The following is a 26,251-nucleotide window of genomic DNA, read 5'->3' as shown; positions in this document are numbered from 1 at the left end:
GCAGCCGGTAATCGGGAAAGGAGAGAGCAGCACGAGCCTCCCGCGGCCGATGGGATTCTACTTTCTTGGCTTGCGGGGGCTGGAGGAGGAGGCTGCTGCAGCTACCATTTGTGCTCGGGGAGGGGTGGGGAAGAGGAAGTGAGTGCGAGAAAGAAGCAGCCAGCCTGCGTGTGATTGAGAGCATGTGTGTGAGTGAGAGAAACTGGTCAGAGAGCTGATGTGTGTGTATATGTGAGAGACAATGAAAGTGACTGCTCAAGGAGATGACGGATGTGTATGTGAGAGTGTGAGACATTAGTCAGGGAGGTGACTGATGTGTGTGTGTGTGTGTGTGTGTGAGAGAGAGAGAAAAAGCATTGAAGTGAGAAATCTGGGTATGTGAGAAAGCAAGGGCGTAAGAAGCCTGCTGTTGGGGGGGGGGGGGGTGTGGATGTGTGTGAAAGAAAGCATGGGAGTGAGAAGCCTGATTATGTGAGAGAGCATTGGAGTGGGAAGTCTGTGTGTGTGCATGCATGAGAGAGAGACTGGTTGGTAAGGTGACGGTGTGTGTGTGAGAGAAAGAGACTGGTGTGTGTGTGAATGTAAGAGAAAGAATGTGATTCAGGGAATGAGAAGCCTGTGCACGTGGAGAGCGAGCATGGAAATGAGAGAGAGACTGGTGTGTGTGTGTATGTATGTGTGTGTAACAGGGAAAGTGATTATGGGAATGAGAAGCCTGTGCATGTGAAGAGAGTGAGCATGGGAGTGAGAAATCTGGGTGTGTGTGAGACACAGCATGGGAGGGAGAAGCCTGATTATGTGAGAGAGAGAGCATGGGAGTGGGAAGCCTGTGTGTGTGTGCATGCATGAGAGCGAGAGACTGGTTGGTAAGGTGACGGTGTGTATGAGAGAAAGAGACTGGTGTGTGAATATGAGAGAAAGAATGTGATTCAAGAAATGAGAAGCCTGTGTAGTGGAGAGCGAGCATGAAAATGAGAGCGAGACTGGTGTGTGTGTGTATGTATGTGTGTGTAACAGAGAGAAAGTGATTATGGGAATGAGAAGCCTGTGCATGTGAAGAGAGTGAGCATGGGAGTGAGAAACCTGGGTGTGTGTGAGACACAGCATGTAAGGGAGAAGCCTGTATATGTAAGACAGAACATGGAAGTGGGAAGTGGGTAGTAAGTTTATAGCACAATCAAATGAGCGGTGAGGTGGTAGAGTTCCGCGGCTTTCTTGGAGAACTAGTCTCTCAAAGAGGAGTACTGCAGTGGAAGACCCGGAAGAGATGTTGTAATGGTTAGGCAAGGCATGGGAGACACGACCTCCAAGCACTTCCCATGGCAGGAGTTGCCCCAGTGGGACAGTTGTAACGTGCTCCAATCGAATTGTGGTGTGTGCAGTTGTAACTATGCAGTCCAAGCACCACAAGGTATATATAGCCTTATCTAAAACCAAGAAGGAAATGGTCCGTGTGCAGTGACCCAGTGCGAAGTTGGATGGGGACCGTGGAAAGGGTAACTTCGCCTGGTAACGGCTCACCATGGATAGAAGACAGTAGCAATGGCATAGGTGACCGGATGGTAGGGATTCGTAGGTGTTCCACGAGTTGTTTAAGTATAAAGTTTCCACCGGCCCCGGAATCTGCTAGTGCTAGGGTGTGAAATCCCAGGGAGTCCGAGTTAACAGAAACAGGCAGTGTTAGTGGAGGATATGTTAGGCCTAGGAGGAGTCCTCCGGCAGATCCTAGGCCTGGGAGTTTCCCGGACAGAGTGGACAGGAGGGTACCGCATGACCCGGTTGGCCACAGTACATGCAAAGACCTGATCTTTGCCGACGACGCCTCTCCTTAGCAGCTAGATGACTGTGACCCATTGGTATCGGTTCCTCTTCCTCGGTGCTGGGTGTAGGAACAGTCTGGGTGGTAGGTGTTGGACAAATGCGTGGAGCAGCCGAAGACGTTCTCTTGGATCCTCTAGCCTCGTGTGACTGCTCACGCAGACGGCGATCAATGCAACTGGCGAGGTCAATGAGGGAGTCCAAGGCCTCAGGGAGTTCTCATGCTGCTAATTCATCCTTGATGTGTGAGCTTAGACCTAATAGGAATATGGCATGCAGGCAACCCAGGTCCCAATGTAATTCTGAGGAAAGAGTCCTAAATTTAATGACATACTCGGTCAGCAACCTGACGCCTTGTTGCAGATGCAGGAATGCAGATCCAGCGATGGTCTTGCGACTGGGGTCATCAAATACTGAGCGGAATAGGGCGAGGAAGCCCGGCAAGTCATTGAGGATCGGATCCATTCGCTCCTAAAGGGGTGACGCCCAGGCCAAGGCTTTTCTGTCCAGGAAAGACAAGATGTACGTAGTTTTGGAAACTATGTCAGGGAAATATGCAGGTTGTAAGGGGAAGTGCATGCTGCACTGATTCAAAAAGCCCCTACACAGTAAGGGGTCACCTGCGAAACGAGGGGGTGCCGGCAAGGGCACTGGAGGCCGGAACGACGACGCATGTGAAGCAGGACTTGGCTTGGCAGGCGTCAAGGCAGAATCCAGCCGAGTACTCAATTGATTTATGGCATTAGCCAAAGTCTCTAATACCTTTTGCTGCTCTGTAATTCGCTGGGCCAGGCCAGGGATGGCCTGGATCGCCGAGACTTGTGCTGGGTCCATGGACTTGGCAATCTTTTAGGATTTGTATGTGGGCCCTGGGCCGAGGTGAAGGATAGTACCGCACACAGGGAGGAGCCCTGTGAGCCTCACTGACAGGAAGCGAGGTCTCAGCAGACATCAGACACAGCTGTGGAATAGAGTCTTTATTAGAGAGATAGAAAGGCACTGCCCGAGAAGCAGGGAGTGCCTGTACGGTGAAGACCTGACAGAAGTCTTGCAAGAAATGGTTCAAATCACCAGGAATGAATCTTCTCGTCCCAGACCAGGTCAGTGTCATCCAGCAAGGACAAGACTGTAAGTTATCTGGACTCGATCAATGGGGAACAGAGGTGCCTGTAGTTCAAACTGCATGTGACACAGGTTTAGGAAGACCCTACATTTCACAGGATCTCCATTGTACCTTGGTGGCAGAGGCAGGTGAAGTGTAAGAGTAGTAGGCCATATCAAGGGTGCCGTAGTGGAAGCTGGGGTAGACTGAGTACTTTGGAGGTACCCGGTCATGGTATTCAGCTGGTCCTGCTGCTGCTGAAACTGGTGTGCTAGCCCGGCAATTATGGAGGTCTGGGGCGAGCCTGCTGAGCTCATGGCCTTAGCAAACTGTGAAAGGTGGTGTGAATGTGAGCCGTTTGTGCTGTAGCATAGTAGACGCAGCCTTGTAAGTGAATCTATGAGGCCTACGTCAGCAGCTGGTGAATGCGCCCTGTAGTGGGACAGACTGGAGCTTCACTATACCAGCGAACTCCCTGCAGGTTGAGCCCTTGGGTTCTGGCAGCCAAGGGCTGCCAGAACCCAAGGGCTCAACCTGCCTCTTGCTCTAGCGACCACCCTAGGGACCCACCTTGGGTGGGTCCCTAGGGTGGTCCACCTAGGTGGACCACCTAGGTGGTACTTTTATTGGCGCATCAGGCGCAAACAAAAGTACGCTGGATTTTAGTAGATACGCGGGTAGCCGCGCGTATCCGCTAAAATCCTGGATCGGCGCGCGCAAGGCTACCGATTCCGTATAGCCAGCGCACGCCGAGCTGCGCAGCCTACCTCCGTTCCCTCCCCTGACCTTCCCCTCCCTTCCCTTCCCCTCCCCTACCTAACCCACCCCACCCCCCCGGCCCTGTCTAAACCCCCCCTTACCTTTGTCGGGGGATTTACGCCTCCCGGAGGGAGACGTAAATCCCCGCGCGCCAGCGGGCCGCTAGCACGCCGGGATGCGACCTGGGGCGGGTCCAGAGGGCGCGGCCACGCCCCCGGACCGCCCCGGGCCGTAACCACGCCCCTGGACCCGCCCCCGAAACGCTACGCCCCGCCCCGAAAACGCCGTGCGGATCGGGCCCGCCCCCGACATGCCCCCCTCGGAAAACCCCGGGACTTACACGAGTCCCGGGGCTCTGCGCGCGCCGGTAGGCCTATGTAAAATAGGCGCACCGGTGCGCAGGGCCCTGCTCGCATAAATCCGGGCGGATTTACGCGAGCAGGGCTCTTAAAATCCGCCCCTAAGTCTATTCCATGTTACCATTGCTAATGTCAGTGGCTATTCTTTAAGTGAACTTAATAGCAGGTAATGGACTTCTCCTCCAAGAACTTATCCAATCCTTTTTTAAACACAGCTATACTAACTGCACTGACCACATCCTCTGGTAACAAATTCCAGAGTTTAATTGTGCGTTGAGTAAAAAAGAACTTTCTCCGATTAGTTTTAAATGTGCCCCATGCTAACTTCATGGTAAAATAATGTCAGTGACTGATGGCCATCAGTCATGTTACATATGCCTAGGATCTGATCATGATCAGGGAAGTTGTAGGGACTGCGGCCGTATGTCCTCTAGAGTGCAGCGCCAGCGGGCAGCTAAAATACAGCAACTTAAGGCAGTTCCATCGGGCTCCTATGCCCCTTCAGAGGCCTCTACTAGATCATCTCTGGGGCCTAAACGAAAAAAGAAGTCAGTATCCCACAGAAGGGCTTCTTCTGTTGTCCCCCCTAGGGCAAGTTACTCACAGCCGATGCCCCTTCAAGAACTGGGGCAGGACTTGGAGGATCCGTCGACGGTGTCGTGGCCACGCGCCTTACCGACGCCAACGGCTTCACGAAACAAGGAGCAGGAACCGCGTCTGAAGCACCGACACTCCAACGCGCCTCAGGAACATCCACGCATCGACGCACCAAAAGAACATTGAAACACCACCGACGCACCCAATGCACGTCTACACAGGTTCTCAAGGACAAAAACTACTGACGCAGCCAACGCACGTCAACGCAGAATCTCAAGGACGAAAACTACTGACGCAGCCGACGCACATCGACACAGAATCTCAAAAACAAAAACAGCTGATGCACCCGAAGCACTCTGCGCCCAAGAAACATACTTCTGGTTATAAAAAGCCTTGGGAGCCTTCTCCATTAATTGTGGTCGACTCTGACAGAGACATGTCTCCACAGCATCTCTCAGACAGCCAATCATCCTCCCCTGGGCGGATGTCGGATACACCAGTGCATCCAATAATCCCATTAACCACTGTACCTCCTGCTGCACCACCCCCAGTAGAGCCTCTACCAGCTATACCATCAACGTCTGGGCTAGCTTCACAAGCTATGACCCAGATAACAAACATCCTATCGCAATTTTTAAAGTCAATAGAACAGCAACAGAACCTGCCTTCACTGCTTCCTCCAGTGGAAGTTACACCTATGCCGGAAGACCCATCTATTCCAGGGCCATCACTGAAGGAACAGCCACAGGGGCCGCCAGCACCCCTAGAGGAATTTACTCTGACATCTTATTCAGATGATTCTTCAACAGGGTACTCCTCAGACCCAGTGTTATGACTTGTAGGTATGTGGGCCCTGGGCTGAGGTGAGAGATGGTACCGCCTACAGGGAGGAGCCCTGTGGGTCTCAGCGGATGTCAGACACAACTGTGGAATAGAGTCTTTATTATAAACTAGAAAAGGCACAGCCCATGGAGTGGGGGGGGGGGGGGGGGTGCAGGAGGAAGAGATAAGGGCAGAGAAGTGGTACTCCCTGAAGTCTTTCCGAAGTGGAGATGTGATAGTGGCCTGTAGCACAAGGTACACCGAAGGAGTCTCTGTGAAGTAATGATGCGGTAGTGGCCTGCAGCGCAGGGTACACTGAGGGAAGTATCTCTGAAGCGATGATGCAGTAGTGGCCTGCAGCGCAGGGTACACCAAAGGATTCCTTACTCAGGGATGATATTGTAGAGGCCCAGGGTTTGGATACACCAGTGGGGAACCTGTAGCGATGATATGGCAATGACCTGCAGTGCAGGGTACACCGAGGTGGTTCCTCACTAGAGCTGGCACGGTACTGACCTGGGACCCAGGGTACACCGGAGAGGGTTCTGTAGCGATGTGGCAATGGCCTGCAGAGCAGGGTGCACTGAGGTGGTTCCTCACTAGTGCTGGCACGTGGTAGTCCGTGGAGTCAGGTACTCACAGAGATGATAGTTCCAGGAGAGGTCCTGGAAATGGGAGCAGATTGTAGTCCAAGGCAGAAGGCCCTCTGAGGAGCGGATAGTCAAAGACGAAGAAGGGCCCCTGAGGAGTGGGTAGCCAGAGCATCTCACGCTGAAGTGCAGAAGCTGGAACAGGAAGTCCATACGAGAGAAGCGGATTCAGCAATGAGGGAACTCCTTGCTAAATCACTGATAGGCAGGGCCAGGCAGCTTAAGTACAGCAGGGTATAGACGTCATCTGGAGGGGATGCCCCCGAGGTTCCCACCATGACGTGCTTAATACTGGCCCATGCACACGCGCCTAAGTGATCCCATGAGCAAGATGGCGGTTGGCAGCGTCCACGCCTTCCCGGGAACGCCAGGGAGGTCGGCGGTAGCTGGCAGAAGCCGCCACTTTTCCCAATGATGTCAGGGCTGCATAAAAAGAGGGGGGATGTCAGGGCTCCATAAAAAGAGGGGGGTACTGTTACGCCCGTCTGCGACCAATGGGCGTAACAGTACCCCCCTTCCTAGGGCCCCTCCCCGGGGGTTTGGGTTTCCGAGGATGTGGAACTGTCTGATTAGTTCCTTGTCGAGGATGTTGACTGCTGGTTCCCAACTATTCTTCTCGGGACCAAATCCTTCCTATGAGATGAGATATTCCCAGCGCCTTCCGCACTTCCTTATGTCTAATATGTCTTCTACCTGATAGGTACCTGAGGGAACCTATCAGCTGTTAGAGGTTGGGGTTCAGGTGGTTTTCTTGAGAACTCAGACAGGATGAGTGGCTTTAAGAGAGAGATATGGAAGGTGTTGTGGATCTTAAGTGAAGTGGGTAATTGAAGGCTATACGTAACTGGACCCAGGTGGCGACGTACTGGGAAAGGCCCGATGTATCTGGGCGCAAAGCGAGCTAAAGGCAGTTTTAGGCAGATGAAGCAGTTACTAAGCCACACTTTTTCTCCGGGGTTCAACTGAGGAGCTGCTCGGTGATGAGCATCATAGAACTTCTTGGCCTTTTGACTGACTTGTTGGAGAAGCTGTTTGGTGTGCTCCCAGAGTTGATGCAGTTCCTGCGCCGAGGACTGGGCTGCGGGTGATGACACAGACAGAGGCACAGGAAGAGGAGGCAAAGGCTGGCGTCCGTAGACAATTTGGAAGGGCAAAGATCCAGTAGAAGCAGACTGGTGGGAGTTTATAGTAAACTCGGCCTAGGGAAGGAAATTGGACCAGTCACTTTGCCTTGAGTTTATGTATGCCTGGAGAAACTGTTTTAAAGTACGGTTTGTCCTCTTTGTCTGTTCATTGGCCTGAGGATGGTAGGCTGATGTGAGGTCCAGAGTTATGTCAAATGTTTTGCATAATGACCTCCAAACCTTCGCCGTAAATTGTACGCCTCTGTCAGAGATAAATAGTTTCGCTAGTTCTGGGGCTGAAGATAGACCAGGTAGCGCCACAAAATGAACCATCTTTGAAAAGCGGTCCACAGTGACCCAGATGGTGTTGTTGCCACCGGAAAGGGGTAGATCAACAATAAAATCCATGGCTATGTGTGCCCACGGTTCGCTGGGTGCAGGAAGCGGTTGAAGAATCCCCCAAGGACTGCCTGCCGGCGGCTTTTGACGGGTGCAAGTAGGACACGATTCCACATATTCAAGAACGTCTTTTTGCATAGTTGGCCACCAGTAGAACCTTTGCAGGGTTGAAAGTGTTCGCGCTTTTCCGGGATGGCCTGCGAGTAGGGAATCGTGCGCCCATCTGAGGATTTTTCTTCTGAGTGGTTGGGGAACCACCGTCTTCCCAGCTGGAACCGTGTGTGTAGCGGAGAGGAGCACCCTCGTAGGGTCAATGATATGGCGTGGAGTATCAGGAACATCTTCCGTGGTAAATGAACGGGAGAGTGCATTGGCTTGAATGTTGTTATCAACTGGCCGATATCGCAAGAGGAAATTGAATATGGTAAAAAATTGAATCTGGTAAAAAATAGTGACCAGCGGGCCTGTCTGTGGTTCTTAAGATCGGTGTAAACCGTGATTTGGTGTTGTGCTCCCTCAAGCCATGGACGCCATTCTTTGAAGGCTAATTTAACTGCCAGCAATTCCTTGTCCCCTATTCCGTAATTATGCTCCACAGGGCAGAAGCGTTGGGAGAAGAACGAGCATGGGTGCAAGGTGTGATTGGCTGAGTGTTGGCTGAGGACTGCACCAACGCCAACGTCGGAAGTGTCCACCTCGACGATGAAGGGTCGTCGGGGATCTGGGTGGCGCAAGCACGGCTCTTGTAGGAACGCCTCCTTGAGCTCCTGGAAAGCGGTCACTGCTTCAAAAGACCACTGTGAGGGGTTGGCTCCCTTTCGAGTCATGGCTGTATCCTGACCAAGTTATATGCTCCTCTGAGGTCCAATTTAGTGAATATTTTGGCCCCTTGGAGCCTGTCAAAAAGCTCAGAGATAAATGGCAATGGGTAGCAGTCCTTCAGGGTGATCTCATTTAGGCCGCGGTAATCTATGCACGGCAGTCCAAGCACTACAGGATCTAAGACCAAAAAAGAGTCTCTGTGTGTAGTGATCTAGTGCGAAGCTGGATTGGAGAAGTGGAAAAAGTAACTTCGCCTGGTAGCAGCTCACCATGAATTGAAGACAGTAGCAAGGGTGTAGGCATTCGGACTGTGGGGATGCGTAGGTGTTCCACGAGTTGTCTGAGTATAAAGTTCCCACCGGCCCTGGAGTCAACAGAGCTAGGGTATGAAACTCTAAGGCATCCGTGCTAATTGAGACAGGTAGTGTTAGTGGAGGAGCAGGTGCGGTCAGGCCTAGGAGAAGTCCTCCGGCGGGTCCTAGGCCTAGGAGTTTCCCGGATAGAGTGGACAGGAGGGTACCGCATGACCTGGCTGGCCACAATACATGCAAAGACCTGATCCTTGCCGGTGACGTCTTTCTTTCACAGATAGATGACTGCAACCCATTTGCATAGGTTCCTTCTCTTCAGTGCTGGGTAATGGAGCTGTCTGGGTGTTAGATGTTTGGCGAATGCATGAAGCCCCTGACGACATCCTTTTGGATCCTCTAGCCTCGTTCACGCAGCCAACGATCGATACAACCGACCAGGTCGATAAGTGAATCCAATGTCTCTGGAAGTTCACTTGCTGCTAATTAGTCTTTAATGTGTGAACTTAGCCCTTCCATGAATATGGCACGCAGGCAGCCCAGATCCCAGTGTAATTCTGAGGAAAGAGTCCTAAACTCAATGACATATTCGGTCAATGACCTGGAACCTTGTTGCAAATGCAGGAGTGCAGATCCAGCAACGATCCTGTTATGGTTTTGAGGTGTTGGAGTGTATTCTTGGGTACTGCGGTGATGGCCACTTCCACGGGGCGGAGCCCCGTGAAGAACCGCAGTACTAGGCTAGACTCTATACACGCAGACACAGAGAATTTGTATTTATTATACAGCTTGATGGTACTACCCGGGAAGCGGACAGCAGTGAGGTAACCCAGTAGAAGTAGTACACGGGTCCTCAGAGGAGACCAGTCCCACACTCGAGTAGATGATAGGCAGCGCAGGGTAGCCGAGGAAGGTCCCAGATGAAGACTCTGAGCGCTGAAGCTGAAGGTGAGACAGACTGACAGGGTTAGTACTACTCACTGAAGTAGTTAGCTGTATTGATGAAGATCCTGGCAGGCAGAAGTAGTTCAGTAGTAGGCACCAGAGTAAGGAGAGCAGGCCCTTGAGGAGCGAGTACCCGATATCCCAGATAGGTACCTGAAAGAGAGCATAAGGGCCCCCGAGGAGCGGGTACCCAGGTTAGTGATAAATTACCCCGAAGGGCAGAGAGAGGACTTCCTGCGGCAGCAAGGAAGCAGCAGAGCAGCTAGACCAGAGGCATTCCAATCCAATCCAATCCTTGCTAACTCAGTTTGTTAGCAAACAAAGGGCAGGCTAAATACCAGGATGTGATGACGTCACTTGGAGGGAATGCCCCCGAGGTTCCCGCCATGATGTGGGTGGCGCGCGCAAGCGCGCACCCTAGGAGACCCTCAGGAAAATCATGGCGAACACCGTCACCATTGCCATTCCAGGGACACCGGCGAGAGCAGCATGAAGACGCGGCAGCAGCCATCTTCCCAAGGCTTGAAGAGAGAGAAGGAAGAAAGGTGAGGCACAGAGGTCAAAGCCGTCTGAGACCGACAGACGCAACAGGTCCTGCGAGTGGGGTCGTCAAATACTGAGCGAAACAGAGCTCGGAAGCCTGGCAAGTCATTGAAAATTGGATCCATTCGTTCCCAAAGGGGTGATGCCCAGGCCAAGGCTTTTCCGTCCAGGAGGGATAAGATGTAAGTAGTTTTGGATACTACTTCGGGAAAGTATGTAGGCTGCAAAAGAAGTGCTGTTGCATCCGTCGGTCGCAGATGGCTGCGTCCGCTCTGCCTCACCTCTCTTCTACCCTTTTCCTCCTCCCTGGGAAGGATGGCTGCCTCCGGTGCTGATTGCCGAAACCCTCGGCATCTCCAACAGCATGGGCGTCCCTATCCACCCTGCTTCTTCCTGAGACCTCCTAGGCGCGCGTGCGCGCACACCACCTACACTTTTGAATATGTCATGGTGGGAACCTTGGGTGCGTCCCTACCGCATGATGTCAGTACCTCCGGGTATTTAAACCTCCACTCCGCTATAGCCCAACGAGTTAGCAAGGATTTCGGTTTTGCTACTCTGACCGCTTCTAACCTGCTCGCTTGGATTCCTCTCTACCCTCCAGGGTAACTCGCTCCTACGGAAGCTCTGGGTACCCGCTCCTCGGGGGCCTCTCACTTCTATCTGCCCTTCGGGGTTCAACTACCTAACTTAGGTCACCCCTCCTTGGGGGTCCTATCTACTTTCTTCCAGGATCCTTCGGCGCTCCTAGGAACTCGCTCCTCGAGGGCCTATCCTGCTCAGGGTATCCTGCACCTCGGACCTCAGGTTCCTTTCTCCATTCTTCTACCAAGGAAGTTACCAGCACTGCCACTCTGTGAGTATCGCTACGCTCCAGCTCTCCTTATTCCACCCTTCAGGTTCGGCTTATCCCACGCTGTGGAACACTACCCAACCTTGCTACATCTGGGTGAGACCATCATCTATAGAGATTGTCTGAGCTTACTATGATATCGCTGGCCTTCAGTACTATCCCTTCCTTGAAGCAAGATTCAACTTACATCAGCAGTACAATAAAGCTTTCTTTCCTCAGTATCTGCTTACTAGAGTCTAGCCTATCGCTGTGGTTCCCCACGGGGCCCTTCCCCATGGGAGGAGTCATCGCCACTTCGACCAAGAGTCCACAATATGCCACAAACCCAACAAGTGCATGCTGCACTGGTTCAAGAAGCCCCTGCATAACAAGGGGTCACCTGCGAAGCGAGGGGGTGCCGGGAAAGGCACAGGAGGCTGAAACGGCGGTGCAGGTGAAGTAGGACTTGGCTTGACAGGCATCGAGGCGGAGTCCAGCTGTGCTTAATTGATTAATGGCATTGGCCAAAGTCACTAATATCTTTTGTTGCTCTAAAATTCACTGGGCCAGGCCAGGGATGGCCTGAATTGCTTGAGACCTGTGCCGGGTCCATGAAGTTAGCAATCTGTTATGACTTGTATGTATGTGGGCCCTGGGCCAAGGTGAGAGATGGTACCACCCACAGGGAAGAACCCTGTGGGCCTCACCATCGGTAGGCACAGTCTCAGCGGACGTCAGACACAGCTGTGGAATAGAGTCTTTATTATAAACTAGAAAAGGCACAACCCACGGAGCGGGTGGGGGGGGGGGGGGGGGTGGTGGTGCAGGAGGAAGAGATAAGGGCAGAGAAGGGGTACTCCCTGAAGTCTTTCCAAAGTGGTGATGTGATAGTGGCCTGTAGCACAAGGTACACCGAAGGAGTCTATATGAAGTAATGATGCGGTAGTGGCCTGCATCTCAGGGTACACCAAGGGAAGTCTCTCCGAAGCGATGATGCAGTAGTGGCCTCCAGCGCAGGGTACACCGAAGGATTCCTTACTCAGGGATGATATTGTAGAGGCCCAGGGTTTGGATACACCAGTGGGGAACCTGTAGCGATGATATGGCAATGACCTGCAGTGCAGAGTACACCGAGGTGGTTCCTCACTAGAGCTGGCATGGTAGTGACCCGGGACCCAGGGTACACCGGAGAGAGTTCTGTAGCAATGACGTGGCAATGGCCTGCAGAGCAGGGCTCACCGAGGTGGTTCCTCACTAGTGCTGGCAAGGTGGTAGTCCGTGGAGTCAGGTACTCACAGAGATGATAGTTCCAGGAGAGGTCTCGGGAACGGGAGCAAACTGTAGTCCAAGGCCTCCAAGGAGCGAATAGCCAGAGACGAAGGGCCCCCGAGGAGCGGGTACCCAGAGCGTCTTACACCGAAGTGCAGAAGCTGGAACAGGTAGTCCGTACGAGAGAAGCTGATTCAGCAATGAGGGAACTCCTTTATAGCAGCAATGAAGACACATCAGGCAGGTTTCATGGCAGGCAGGAAAAAGAGGGCTGAACACTCCCCAGGGTCCTCTTTTTATTGTACATCCATTCAAAAGCATACTATGTGTCATCACATCATTGGCTCCTCTCCACATAGCAACAGACGTATCACTACACTATTGGCTTGGCTCAGGGGGTGTGTACGGATCATTTCATTGGCTGCTGAATCCTATACCTCCTGTCTTTGTCCTGCCTCTGACTAGGGGCAACTAGCCCTTCCTTCAGGAAATCAGGGTTAATTATAAGCTAGAGAAATACATGACAGTCAGGTATCCTCTCCTAGGCAGAGAGGTTTAAGCACAAGTAATGCTTTATTCAGCGCATAGGCCAGGGAGAAGGGAAGTTAGTGTTAAACCCTGACATATGGCCAGCCGGCAAAGCTCATAATTCCCACATCTCACCCTTTCTGTTTTTATTTAAGCAGCATAAGAATATCTCTTAATCTCTGCTTTAGATCCCTACTGAAGTCTGTTATGTCTTGGAAATGGGCTGGAGATAGGGGAAGGGGGATATGGAGAGAAAAAGCTGAGTCAGCATGGTGTGCCAGCCACCGCAGAGCTCCTGAATCTCCACATCACCCAGAGCTGGTGCAGCGTGGTGTGCCAACCGCTGCAGGGCTCAGGATTCCCTATTAGGCATCTTACAAGACATCTTTGTATCCAGGCTGAAAGCAAGGTTTTAGTATGGATATGAGGTTGGGTAAGCACTGAATACAGCAGCACAGGCAAATAATTAAGACAATTATGGTCATTATAATAGAAATCACCCTTTTGAGACCAGAAATATCAGGGAGCCAGGACCATAGCCAATCCCATGGAGAAGTTGGTATTCTGCCTGAAAGTGGTGCATCAGCAACCATGGTTTCTATCTGCTCTATGGTATGTGTGAGGTTTGCTTTATAGTCTGATATGTACACACAGCAATGAGATCCAATTAATGCACAAACACCACCCTTTGAAACTAAAATGGTGTCTAAGGTATAGCGGTTCTGTAATGCTACCTCTCTAATCTGAGAAACTTCTGTTGTAAGTAGTTTTAATGCATGGACTGTCTGATTGAATAGGGCAGTCGTCCAGTTAGCTAGGATGTGTAAGTCTCTGTAATTCATAGCTGTCCCCATTGGGGGAAACAGGCTTCTAGCTACCTGGGTTTCTGTATACATATCTATGGGACTCTTGATCGCCTCTCTTTTGTTACTGAGTCTTGCTTTGGGTAAATTTTTGACTGCATAGTATGAGGGGAGGATGTAGCCTAGAGTGCATCTGCCTCTCCATCTGGGAGGAATGTGCATATATGCTCTACGCCCACATAGCATCCAAATGTTCCCTAACAGATTAGTGGACATGTCATTGGTATTTTTAATTTGTGTTATCATTTGGGCTACATAACTACAAAGGGTAAATCCCTCGTCCCCTCTATACTCTCTGCACCTGCTTGGGTCTCCCACTGCACATCCTGAAATCTGCCAATTGCACATATATGTGGTATAATTATGTAAGTGTTCAGTGATTAATACAAAGGTTCGGTTACAATATGGATATTTCCCACCTGAATCCCCTTCCCATCCCCTGTATCATAGTCCCAACAAAGAGTGGCAGTGTCTTGAATACAGCTGCCGATGGGTATTATGGTATTACCAACTGGAGAGTTAATGAAAACACCTCTCTGTAAAGGATAATTAGTCCATACTGTCATACTGTAAGGTTAAATGGTACAGCATGCATCAGTCGATTCAACAGGTGTGAAAAGTTCTGTGCATCGAGGATGTACATGTTGTCCTGCCAGAGTCCTTGTTCGGAAATCGCCATAGCTGGAGAAATAAGGCAAAGGAGGAGGGTGCAGAACACAATTGTTAATGAGTTGGCATTCAGGCAAGGAAAGGCGGCTAATAAGTTCTCTGGAGTTTTCTCAAGGCCTTGCTGTTCCAAGAGTTGTGCAGATTGGTCGGATAGGGCCTTGATCTGTCTCCAGGTCATGTGGTGCTGCTTTTTGCGGGGAGTCCGGTCTCTGTCCTTCTGAGGGCTGTGGAGGCTCAGGGAGAAGTTGGTGATCGGGTCCTGTAGACCTGGACACCTTTCCATCTTTCCACGGCTTGATATAACGGCTTGGAACCCACCCAAAGTGGACCTGTGGGAGCAAGCAGAAAAGCATATCCTCGTCCCTATGTTAAGGGAATGGGACCGTACCAGACAGGGTTAAATATTCTATACAAAACTGATGGCTGTGGGTGACTAACCCTAGTCCCATAATGATTACCCATGGCTGTGGTCTTATTTGAATTTGATATGTTTAGATGATTTAAAGTAAACAATACTTTGTTCAGCCAGTCCTGTTTAGAGGGAAGTCCAGGGGCATTCCCTCCTTTTTGTTTTTGTTTTGTCAAGAGCTCTTAAGGGTATGATTGGCTCTCTCCACAATGGCTTGCCCTGTGGTGTTGTAGGGGATGCCAAATACGTGTTTAATGTTCAATTATTGACAAAATTCATGCAAAGGAATGGCTGCAGTAAACAGAGCCATTATTAGTTTTCAGAACAGAGGGTAGTCCCATTATCAAGAAAGTTTTTATGCAGTGATCAATTTTCATTCAGTAAAATAGCATACATGTAAATTAATCATTTAAAGGAAAAGTCAGTTGCAGTAGGCTGAACCACAAACAAGTCTTTCAGACATTACATTAAACATATGTTACACAAGACTGACACATATTCATCCATCCTGCAAATATTCATTCATAGTCTTCTTGACATCAAGACAGACAACAGATAACACATAATTTGAGCTAAAAATTTCGTATCAAAAGGTATCAAAAACAAAATTAGAACAAAGATCAAAAATCAAAAGTCAAAAGGTGTTAGAAAAATGTTAAAATAAGCTGCAAAGTGTTCATCTTCACATCTCCTCATGGCAGGAAGGCTGTCAATCTGGAAAATATTAAAAACTGGCATACAGCAAAAAATTTACTAGGGTAAGGATTAAAGTGAAATTCTTACTTTTTTAACCTTGGAGAAATCAGTTCTATTATTCAATTTAATAAAATCAATTTGGATCTGCAAGAAAAGGCTTGGGAGGGATTGCTTTAGATGTAGCAACCTCTATCAGTAAAAATTTTAAGGTTCAGAATTCTGTAAAAATTTGTGAAAAAGAAAATAAAACTGAAGTTTCCTTAAGACAGGAGGACTGTAGACCTGAAAAATAAAAACTAGTATACAACAGAATTATTAAAATAATAATATAATATAACTGGTAGAATAGCATAGCGCCTCCTAATGGAGACACCATCATTACTTTATAGATTGCAACCTGGAACAATAAATTCAATCAATAATACTCTGAGCTTACTTTCAATGTGGAATATCAGAACACAATTTCTTCATATAATTATTAGAATAGGAAATTAAACACGCTGTTCAGTAATCTCAGTTCAGTATTAAAGAAGTTTGAAAGTATTAAAAAGATTAAAGACAGAGTGAGAGGAAGGGCTAGTGTAGGAATGCATTGAAGGTTGAGGGAAAAGATTTGGATCAGCAGGAGATCTGATCTGTCTCGTGCCCCCCTTTGAAAGCTGCAAGCACAGTTAAAGAAATATATCAGAGTTATAACAAAATATAGAAACTAGGGAGAGAAACTGCAGTACTAAGTCCAGTTTTTTCTTTTCAAAAGTTCTCCCTCCCCCCCCCCCCCCCCATGAGTGGCTACCAAGAGTTAATAACAGAAAGACAGAGTAAGAGGGGGAGGAACAGTGTTTCTCAAAAGAAAAGAAACAGAGCAGAGAACTTCATTCAATGAATTAATCCTTCAGTGAATAGGGACTGAAAGATAGCATTGTTAACAATCTAGATAACATCAACCAGAGACAATGACTGGCAAGGACTTGCTGATTTCTTGTAGACAGATTCTATTTTAATTTAATTTGTCCTTAAGGGAAAATTACAATAAAAATACAAGTTCTGTGCGCTGGCAATACAAGCAATTGCTATAAACTTAAATCTCAGAGAAATGGAGTCATTTTAAATGTGAGCCAAATTAACTTTGCAAAAGGGAAATTTACACAGTATACTGTTCAAGCTTCAGCACAGCTTGAACAGTATACTTGCAGCTTTCCTCCACTTTCCGTGGAGGAAAGCTGCAAGCATGCAGTCCCTCTGCAACTGAACATCAAAGACCAAGAGAAACCACTCCTTCCACTGTCTTATTAAATCATTTCTTTCATATTGATTTTTTTTTGCTTGTAACGCAGGAGTGCAGCTGCCTGGCCCAAGGTCTTATATGCTAATTTCTTTGAAGACCTGGGGGATCTCTCTAGTAACCCTCGGGTGTAAGAGGAGTGAAATTCTGTCTCCTTGATACTTGTGCAGAGTTCTCTAAGAACACTATGGGGAAGGGCGGACCAGCTATATTCTGTCTCACCTAGTTCTTTGGTCCTTTCTGTAATGGGAAAGGCTTGAATCCCTTCCAATAATTCCTCCCTTATGAGATTTTCATTCACTTGCTCTAGGTGAAATCCCATGCTGACCGCGGCACATAAATTGTTACCGGGAGCAGCGGTTTGAGATGGTAATTTACCTGGACAAATTGGTGATGCAGAATCAATGACTGTCTCAGGCAATGGCAAATGGGGGTACAGGGAGTTGGTGGTTGGTGGGGGAAGGGCTTGCGGGTAAGGTGGAGGGAGGCTGGCTTCTCTGATTTCAGTGTCTTTAGTTTTCTGGGGTTTTTTCTCTGAGGTGGATGCAGAGGAAGCCACAGGAGCCATGGTAGGGGACGGTGCCTTGTGAGTGTGTGTCCCCAGATGTTCTATTTCATATTCTGTCCCCCCTAGTTCATGGGTCTTTTCTGTGATAGGAAAGGCTTGAAGTCCTTCTAATAATTCTTCTCCTGTAAGGTTTTCTTTTTGCTGTTTCTGGGGAAATTCTATGCTAATCGCCCCACCCAGGCCAGGTTGTGCTCAAGGGCTGTTTTTCGAAAGAAGGCGGGGAGGTGTGAATGGGCTGTGTCATGGGTGTAGGTATGGGGAGCTGAGGATACAAAGAATTTGCTGTCTCTGAGGGAGTTTGTGGATAAGGTGGGGGAAGGGTATGTTGATTGAGTGTACTGATGGGCAGTCTGCCTGCTTCTTTACTGTCTGCTTCTAAGGGCACATGAACTGAAGATGCTGCCTTGAGACTTTTTTTTCCTATGTGTTCTATGGCCTCTGTACATTTTTAATCAATCCACAGAAGCTGAAGATCCTCACTCATGAATTTACTCAATACAAAAAAAGAAGGATATATGAAGTTCTCTTTTATAATTATTTAAAATACTAAATTGAAAAACCTTATCAACTATTTATATAGGAACAAATACCATCAGTAGTAGTGCAAATGGACTATAATCCATCGCCTCTCGCCACGCAATGGGCCCCAGGCGAATTCAGCATTTATTTCAAGCACTTAGTATACAATCATTTGGTATTGTTCCTAATATTTATTCCACAATATTTAATATTTATCTACTAAAATTTTTTTTTTTTAAATTTTTATTTAAAGTTTATCCCAAAAAACCCAAAAAAAACTTATTCATTTGTGTAGTTCTAAAATATAGATCAATTATTTCCTAGCATAAATTAACTGTCCACCGTCATTCAGTTTGTTCAATCATTGACATCCTGGAACAAAATCCTAGGATCAAATATACTTAGCCCCACTGTTGATGTATTTTTTCTCAAATTGTCCCGACATGGGCCATGTTTCGACTGTTTCCAGTCTTCCTCAGGGGATACTTAGCATGTTGTAATCACGATTTCAAAACCAGTTTCTGTTATTCTGCCTTGCCAGCGCTAGTCAGTTAATTTGACAGTATTACTAATGCCCATTCCTTTTCATGCATTAATGGCGCCTCGGCGTTCTGTACATTTTTGCCATAGTAATAATTGCTTTATGGGGGCCCTTGGGGCCGTATGAAGACTGTTGCCGATTAATATCCAGTCCTGGATATTCAGAGTTCCAGCCTCTGAATACCAGGGGCAACGGCAAGCTATTTCACTTATCAATTTTTCTGTCCCCTATTCTGACTTGTGCTTTTTTTCTTCCCCTGGTGATGAAATAATGATTCTTGATTATTTTCTGCAGCTTGAAGCCTTTGCTGTACAGTCAAACCACTTCCCATGCTCACAAATGTGGGGAGCAAACTTGCTGACAAATACTTAAAAATTCTAAAAAGTACTTTAAAAATACTTACGATTGCGAAGGCAAGTCTGCTGTACGGTGCGCACCTAAGCTATGTCCAGCCGGGATGAGCAGGGAATTTATCACGTCGTGGGATCACCAGATATAGCAGCAATGAAGACACATCAGGCAGGTTTCATGGCAGGCAGGAAAAAGAGGGCTGAACACTCCCCAGGGTCCTCTTTTTATTGTACATCCATTCAAAAGCATACTATGTGTCATCACATCATTGGCTCCTCTCCACATAGCAACAGACGTATCACTACACTATTGGCTTGGCTCAGGGGGTGTGTATGGATCATTTCATTGGCTGCTGAATCCTATACCTCCTGTCTTTGTCCTGCCTCTGACTAGGGGCAACTAGCCCTTCTTTCAGGCAATCAGGGTTAATTATAAGCTAGAGAAATACATGACAGTCAGGTATCCTCTCCTAGGCAGAGAGGTTTAAGCACAAGTAATGCTTTATTCAGCGCATAGGCCAGGGAGAAGGGAAGTTAGTGTTAAACCCTGACATATGGCCAGCCGGCAAAGCTCATAATTCCCACACTCCTTGCTAACTCGTTGATAGGCAGGGCCACGCAGCTTAAGTACAGCAGGGTATAGATGTCATCTGGAGGGGACGCCCTGAGGTTCCCGCCATGATGTGCTTAACACTGGCCCATGCGCGTGTACGCCTAAGTGATCCCATGAGCAAGATGGCGGTTGGCAGCGTCCACACCATCCTGGGAATGCCAGGGAGGTCGGTGGTAGCTTGCGGAGGCCACCACTTTCCTCAAAGATGTCAGGGCTGCATAAAAATAGGTAAGCATTAGTGATCACAGCCATCTGTGACCAACGGGCATAACACCCAGCTGAGGTCCCACCTGAACCGGCATCCCCACCTGAGGATTTAACCTATTCACAATATCTAGAGAAAGTAGGTTTACTCCTAAATGTGTACACAAGAAAGCTTCACAATCCTCGTTAGGAGATAATGGGCATTTTAAAAATATTTGACACTCCAAGTGAATCAGTTGCACTTCCTCAACACCAAGTGCTCAGTGCCCTCATGGAGAAGTCCTGGGACACACCTCTGACCACTCCTTCTACTTCACGCAAAACTGATATTAAATACTGCATGAGGGACTCCCCCTATTATTCTACCGTACAACTACCACATCAGTCAGTTGTTGTAGAATTGGCAATGCAAAAGGCAAAAAAGTCTAGGTTGCATTCAAATACACCACCGTCCTGAGATGCTAAACTACTTTGCGAAGCGATCGTAGCAATTGAGTATGCTTAACGCAAAAATTCAAAACCATCAATTTTTTATCGCCCAGTACCTTTTTGAAAGCTTACAAGCTCTTAAACCATACCTGTCGCGGGTCTTCTCAGATTCTATACTACCTGCCGAATTCCACAATATGGAAGAAGGGTTAAGACATCTTCTTCGATCTATATATGAAGGGTTCGAGATGTCTGCAAAAACATCAGTAATTCTATAGCTGCAAGACGCTTAGCATGGCTTCAATCAAGCGCAATCAGGGACGACGCCCATGATAAGCTGGCTAATCTACCATGCTGACCAGACAATCTATTTGGTGACTGATTCATTGAAACAGTCACAAAACTAAAAGAACAGAAAACAGCTGTTTTGTCCCTAACATCTACATATCAGCCTGGATCGTTCAGACGACAATACCCAACATATAAGAAACACACTTATCAGCGAAGCTACAGGCCATATTCTTATTATAGGCCTCAACCCTACCAGTCGACTCAACAACAACCTTATTAAAAACAAGGTTCACATCCTAGGCCAAGATTCCCTAGACAAGCTCGCCCAACAACAGAATCCCAACCAGCAAAGACACAGCAATCTTTTAGAGGATACTTTCGCCACCAGCTTTGACATTGACAGTAGGAGGAAGATTAACCAAATTCCTCCCAGCATGGTCCAAAATCACATCCAATCAATAGAAACATAGAAACATAGAAATGACGGCAGAAGAAGACCAAACGGCCCATCCAGTCTGCCCAGCAAGTTTCACACTTTTTTTTCTCATACTTATCTGTTTCTCTTGGCTCTTAGTAACCTTTTGGTTCTATTTCCCTTCCACCCCCACCATTAATATAGAGAGCAGTGTTGAAACTGCATCTAAGTGAAATATCTAGCTTAATTAGTTAGGGGTAGTAACCGCCGCAATAAGCAAGCTACACCCATGCTTATTTGTTTACCCAGACTATGTAATTCAGTCCTTGTTGGTTGTTGTCTGTATATAGATCCACTTTTCTTCATTCCCCCTGCCGTTGAAGCAGAGAGCTATGCTGGATATGCGTGAAGTATCAGACTTTCTTCCCTGCCGTTGAAGCAGAGAGCTATGCTGGATATGCGTGAAGTATCGGTCTTTCTCCCCTGCCGTTGAAGCAGAGAGCTATGCTGGATATGCATTGAAAGTGAAGTATCAGGCTTATTTGGTTTGGGGTAGTAACCGCCGTAACAAGCAAGCTACTCCCCACTTTTTTGTGAATGCAAATCCTTTTTTCCACATTTCCTCTTGCCGTTGAAGCTTAGAGCAATGTTGGAGTCTTTGAGCAATGTTGGAGTCGCATTAACCGTGTGTATGTTTATTGAATAAGGGTATTATCTCCAGGTAGTAGCCATCATTCCCGTGAGCCACCCACTCTTCATTCACGTCCTCTAGACTTTATGGATCCACAGTGTTTATCCCACGCCCCTTTGAAGTCCTTCACAGTTCTGGTCTTCACCACTTTCTCCGGAACGGCATTCCAGGCATCCACCACCCTCTCCGTGAAGAAATACTTCCTGACATTGGTTCTGAGTCTTCCTCCCTGGGTTCTCAAAACAATAAAGGAGGGTTATTCTCCTCATTTTACATTGGTTCCAACCATACCACACTTAGTTCCCCAGAAACATCGAGCAGCGCACAAAGGCCCTCTCCTACGGGAAGTCAACATTCTTCTCCAACAAAACTGAATTCGGGAACTACCTTCCTCGACACCACACACCGGTTTCTACTCACAATACTTCCTCATTCCCAAGAAATCGGGACGCCTATGACCAATTCTAGACCTACGTGCGCTCAACAAAAACATTCACAAGTAGAAATTCAAAATGACTTCTCTCAAATCCATCCTACCCTTCCTTCAGCCCAAAGATTGGATGTGTTCACTGGACTTGAAGGATGCATATGGCCACATACCAATGCATCCCAATTCTTAATGTTACCTCTGTTTCCAAATGGACAACTGGCATTTCCAATACAAGGTCCTACCATTTGGCCTCTCCTCTGGCCCCAGAGTATTCACCAAATGTCTAGCAGTAGCGGTGGTATACCTCCATCGTCAAGGGATTCAAATATTTCCTTACCTGGACGACTGGCTGTTAGTAGCACCCAACCAGTCTCTCCTGTGAAAGAACTTACTTCGCACCATTTCTTGCCTCGACAATTTAGGTCTCCTGATCAACTACGAGAAATCAAACCTTCAATCAACACAAACCTTACAGTTCATCGGAGCCTATATAGACACCAATCAGGACAAAGCATTCGTACCACACCTGCGAGCACTTGCTATTCGCACGCTGTTTTCACTTCTTCTGCAAACTGCGACTGCCCGAGCCCGCCAAATCATGACCATCCTGGGACACATGGCAGCATTTATCTATGTGATTCTGCATACTCGTTTACACATCCGTCGCCTCCAGTGGGGCCTCAAACATCAATGGACTCGGTTCCTACATCCATTATCGACTCCTGTACACATAATGTGCAGCATGAAGAAAGACCTGCAATGCTGGCTACTTTCATCCACACTATCCACGGGATCACCTCTGCGACCCCCTCGTCATCAGGTAATACTCACCACAGATGCCTCTCCCACGGGCTGGGGAGCTCACCTATACCATCTTCAGACTCGGGTTATGGTCCATGATGGAACGTAGCCAATACATAAATCTGCTGGAACTCCGAGCAGTACGAAACGCCCTTTGAGCCTTCGAACACGTTTTGCAAGGACAAACGATGATTCACACAGACAATCAAGTCACAATGTTTTACATAAACAAAGAAGGAGGGTCAGGTTCTTCGAACCTCTGCAAGGAAACAATACAGATCCTGAAATGGGCACACAGCAGATCCATACACCTAAAAGCAACTTAATTGCCCGGTGTCAAAAACTCCAGAGCAGACAAATTGAGCAGAATATTTCACCCAGACGAATGGGAACTACATCAGGAGACAGCGCATCACATATTCTCCACTTGGGGGTCTTCCCTGCATCGATCTGTTCGCAACAGAATGCAACAGAAAAGTAGACGCATTTTGTTCAGTATACCCAAGCTCTCGCTGACTAGCTCAGGACGCTTTTCTCATAGACTGGTCTCGAGGCCTACTGTACGCTTTTCCTCCGGTACCACTCATTTCTCGCACAGTTCAATGATGCATCGAAGACAAAGCGGATTTGATTCTCATAGCACCAGCTTGGCCAAGACAACCCTGGTACAGTTATCTTGTACAACTATCAATGAGACCCTGTTCCTCTGGGCAACAACCCTCAACTACTTACACAGGAGAACAGATCACTCCTTCATCCTCTATATTCCTCCATGCAACTCTGTTATTGTTTGTAAGGTTTTGGGTGGACCCTTGGACACTGTGGCAGCTGACCACACCCACGGGGGGAAGTCCTGTGAGGGGCCACAGGTCAGGTTCAGCTTTGGGACACACAACACAGAGTTATATCTTTTATTAGACAGAGTTGAGAAGCCACCAGAGGTGGCAGTAGTGAGTAGAGATGAAGCCCGGCTGGGCTTAGGGTTCCTTAGGATACTGGAACAGCGATTCCCTCTATGGCTGTGCTGTAGTGGAGAAAACTGAGATAGTGAGTACAGTGGAGCATACACAGAGTTCTGGTATAGAGCCTTGTTGGTAAAGTTACTCACACAGCGGTTTCTCCCGGAAGGTGACACAGAAGCTGGAATAGAGGCAGGTCCTTGAGGAGCGAGTACCTGGTTCCAGGGAACAGCTCTAAGGAAATAAATTTGGTAACTCACTGATAATGTAGGCAGCGGTTTCTTCCAAGCAGAAGCGATAAGTTCAGGCAGCGAGTCAGGGAACATGGGCCCTCGAGGAGCGAGTATCGGTTCCTGCTAGCGACCTGAAAGAAATGAGAGAGGCCCCTGAGGAGCGGGTACCCCGTTAGGATAAGGTCCAAAAGTTGGAGAGGTACAGTAGCTAGGTACGGAGAGCAAATCCCATCCTTAAGGAGATCCCTTGCTAACTCGATTAGCTAGCAAAAAGTGTAGGCTTTTGCATCTGGGATGCGTGACGTCATCACAGGGGGACGCCCCTGAGGTTCACACCAAAGAGAGAATAAGCTAGACGTCCATCAACCGCGGGAGGAGTCGCAAAAAAGGTAAGGTGGGCGGAGTGGAGACGTCGGGCAGCGACAGTCATAACAGTATCCCCCTTCAAAAGGCAGTCTCCTCTGCGGGTACCAGGTTTTGGCTTCAAAGGATGCGCGAGATGAAATTGATGGAGCATCTCTTTATCAAGGTGTTATAGATCTGCTCCCCAGAGGGGAGGAGTTAGCAATCTGTTAGCGATCACCCCACCAGGGGGGCGGAGTTAGCAATCTGTTATGAATTAGGCTGCTGAGTTAGCAATCTGCTAGTGCTTACCCCGCTAGGAGGGCGGAGTGAGTGATCTGGTATCGATCAGCTCCTCCCAAGGGAAGGAGATAGCAGTCTGGTAAGCTTGGCTCCTGTAGGAGGAGGAGTTTAGCAATCTGCTATGGATCTTGCTAAGGAGTAGCAAACTGTTAGTGCTCTGCTCCCCCAGAGGGAAGGAGTAGCAACTGTTATGCTTTGTTCCTGTAGAAAGATGAGACAGCAACCTGTATGATCCCCATGGGGAGATAGCTATCTGATATGGATCAGCTTTCGCAGAGAGAGGAGTAACACTTAGTAGAAATAGTGAATCCCTGGGCCGATGGCAGATGACAGCGCCCTCAAGTGGAGATCCTGAGAGGGACCACCGGTTAGGCTGGAGTATTGAGACAAACACAGATAGTTCTTTATTAGACTGGAAGTAGAACCACCAGAGGTGGCAGTAGTGAGTTGATGTGCCCGGCAAGGCTGAAGTCCCTCTGATACTGGAACTATGATCTCTGAGTTGCTGAGCTGTAAGGAGAGGCTATAGGTAGTAAGTAGACAGAGTAAGCTGGGCATAACCAGTGGTAGATGATACACTCACACTTGTAGATATCTGTAATGTCTTCTTATGCAACAGAGAGTCTTCAGTATTCAGGAATAGGAGCCGCAGGTGAGTACTGGTTCCTATAGGCAGTCTGAAAAAGAACTCACAATAACTGTGTATGGGATGGCTTCTGGAATAGAAGAGAGGCTAGAAGAGATTTAGGAACATAGGCCTTCGTGGAGCGAGTACCGGTTCCTATCTGTTAATCTGTAATAGTATTCCATAAGATATAGGTATGCGATATCTTCTGAGGAAGAAGAGAGTCTGAGAAAGGTATTAGGAACATAGGCCCTCGTGGAGCGAGTACCGGTTCCTATCTGCAATCTGCAATGGTAACTCACGATCTCCGTACCTGCTATAACATCTTAGACTGAAGGGAGCCTTAGCAATTAGGAACCAGAGCTTGTACCGGTTCCTGTCTGTAATAGGACTCACTGTATTCACGTCTGCGATTGCCTCCAGGCAATAGGAGTCTTCTGAGTCTTCGGGAACGTAGGCCCTCGAGGAGGGAGTACAGGAAGGATCCCGTCCAACAATCTGAAATCAAGACGAGAGAGAGCGGAGCCCCCGAGGAGCGGGTACTCCTGGTAAGTTTGAAAAAGCCGAGCAGTGGAGAAAGATTTCCCCTTGCTGACTCGGAACGTAGGTGCAAGTAGCGTGGACTGCCGAAGCAAGTCCCGTTGGAGTTCCTTGCTAACTCATTTGTAGTTAGCAAACAAAGACCTTTTAAATTGAAAACGGATGATGTCACTACGGGAGGACGCACCCGAGGTTCGCACCCTTGCTGGTACAAAGTCTGGAGCATGCGTGTGCGCCCTTACATCATCAGGAACATAACGGATCTGTAGCGTCAAGCCAGCCCGGGGATACTGGGACCAAGAGGCGGGGAGAAGCCGCAGCTGCATCTGTCCGTCTGAGCCGAAGGGAGTCGCCACAAAAGTAGAGAGGGTGGAGCGAGGGCGAAAATAGGCACGAATGCAACACAAGGATGTTAGCCTGTGGTTCCCAAGAATTTTCTTCGGGGCCAAAACCTTCCCAAGAAAGAAGGTATTCAAATGTTTTGCCTCGTCTTCGGACATCAAGAATAGCTTTGACCTTATATTCTAGGTCATCTTCTGCATTGATGGCAGGTGGTTCCTGAGTCTTGGAAGAGAATTCACTGAGTATGAGAGGTTTCAAG

The sequence above is a fragment of the Rhinatrema bivittatum genome, chromosome 7, assembly GCF_901001135.1.
Source record: "Rhinatrema bivittatum chromosome 7, aRhiBiv1.1, whole genome shotgun sequence".
Lineage (NCBI taxonomy): Eukaryota > Metazoa > Chordata > Amphibia > Gymnophiona > Rhinatrematidae > Rhinatrema > Rhinatrema bivittatum.
Note: the sequence above shows the minus strand (reverse complement) of the source record.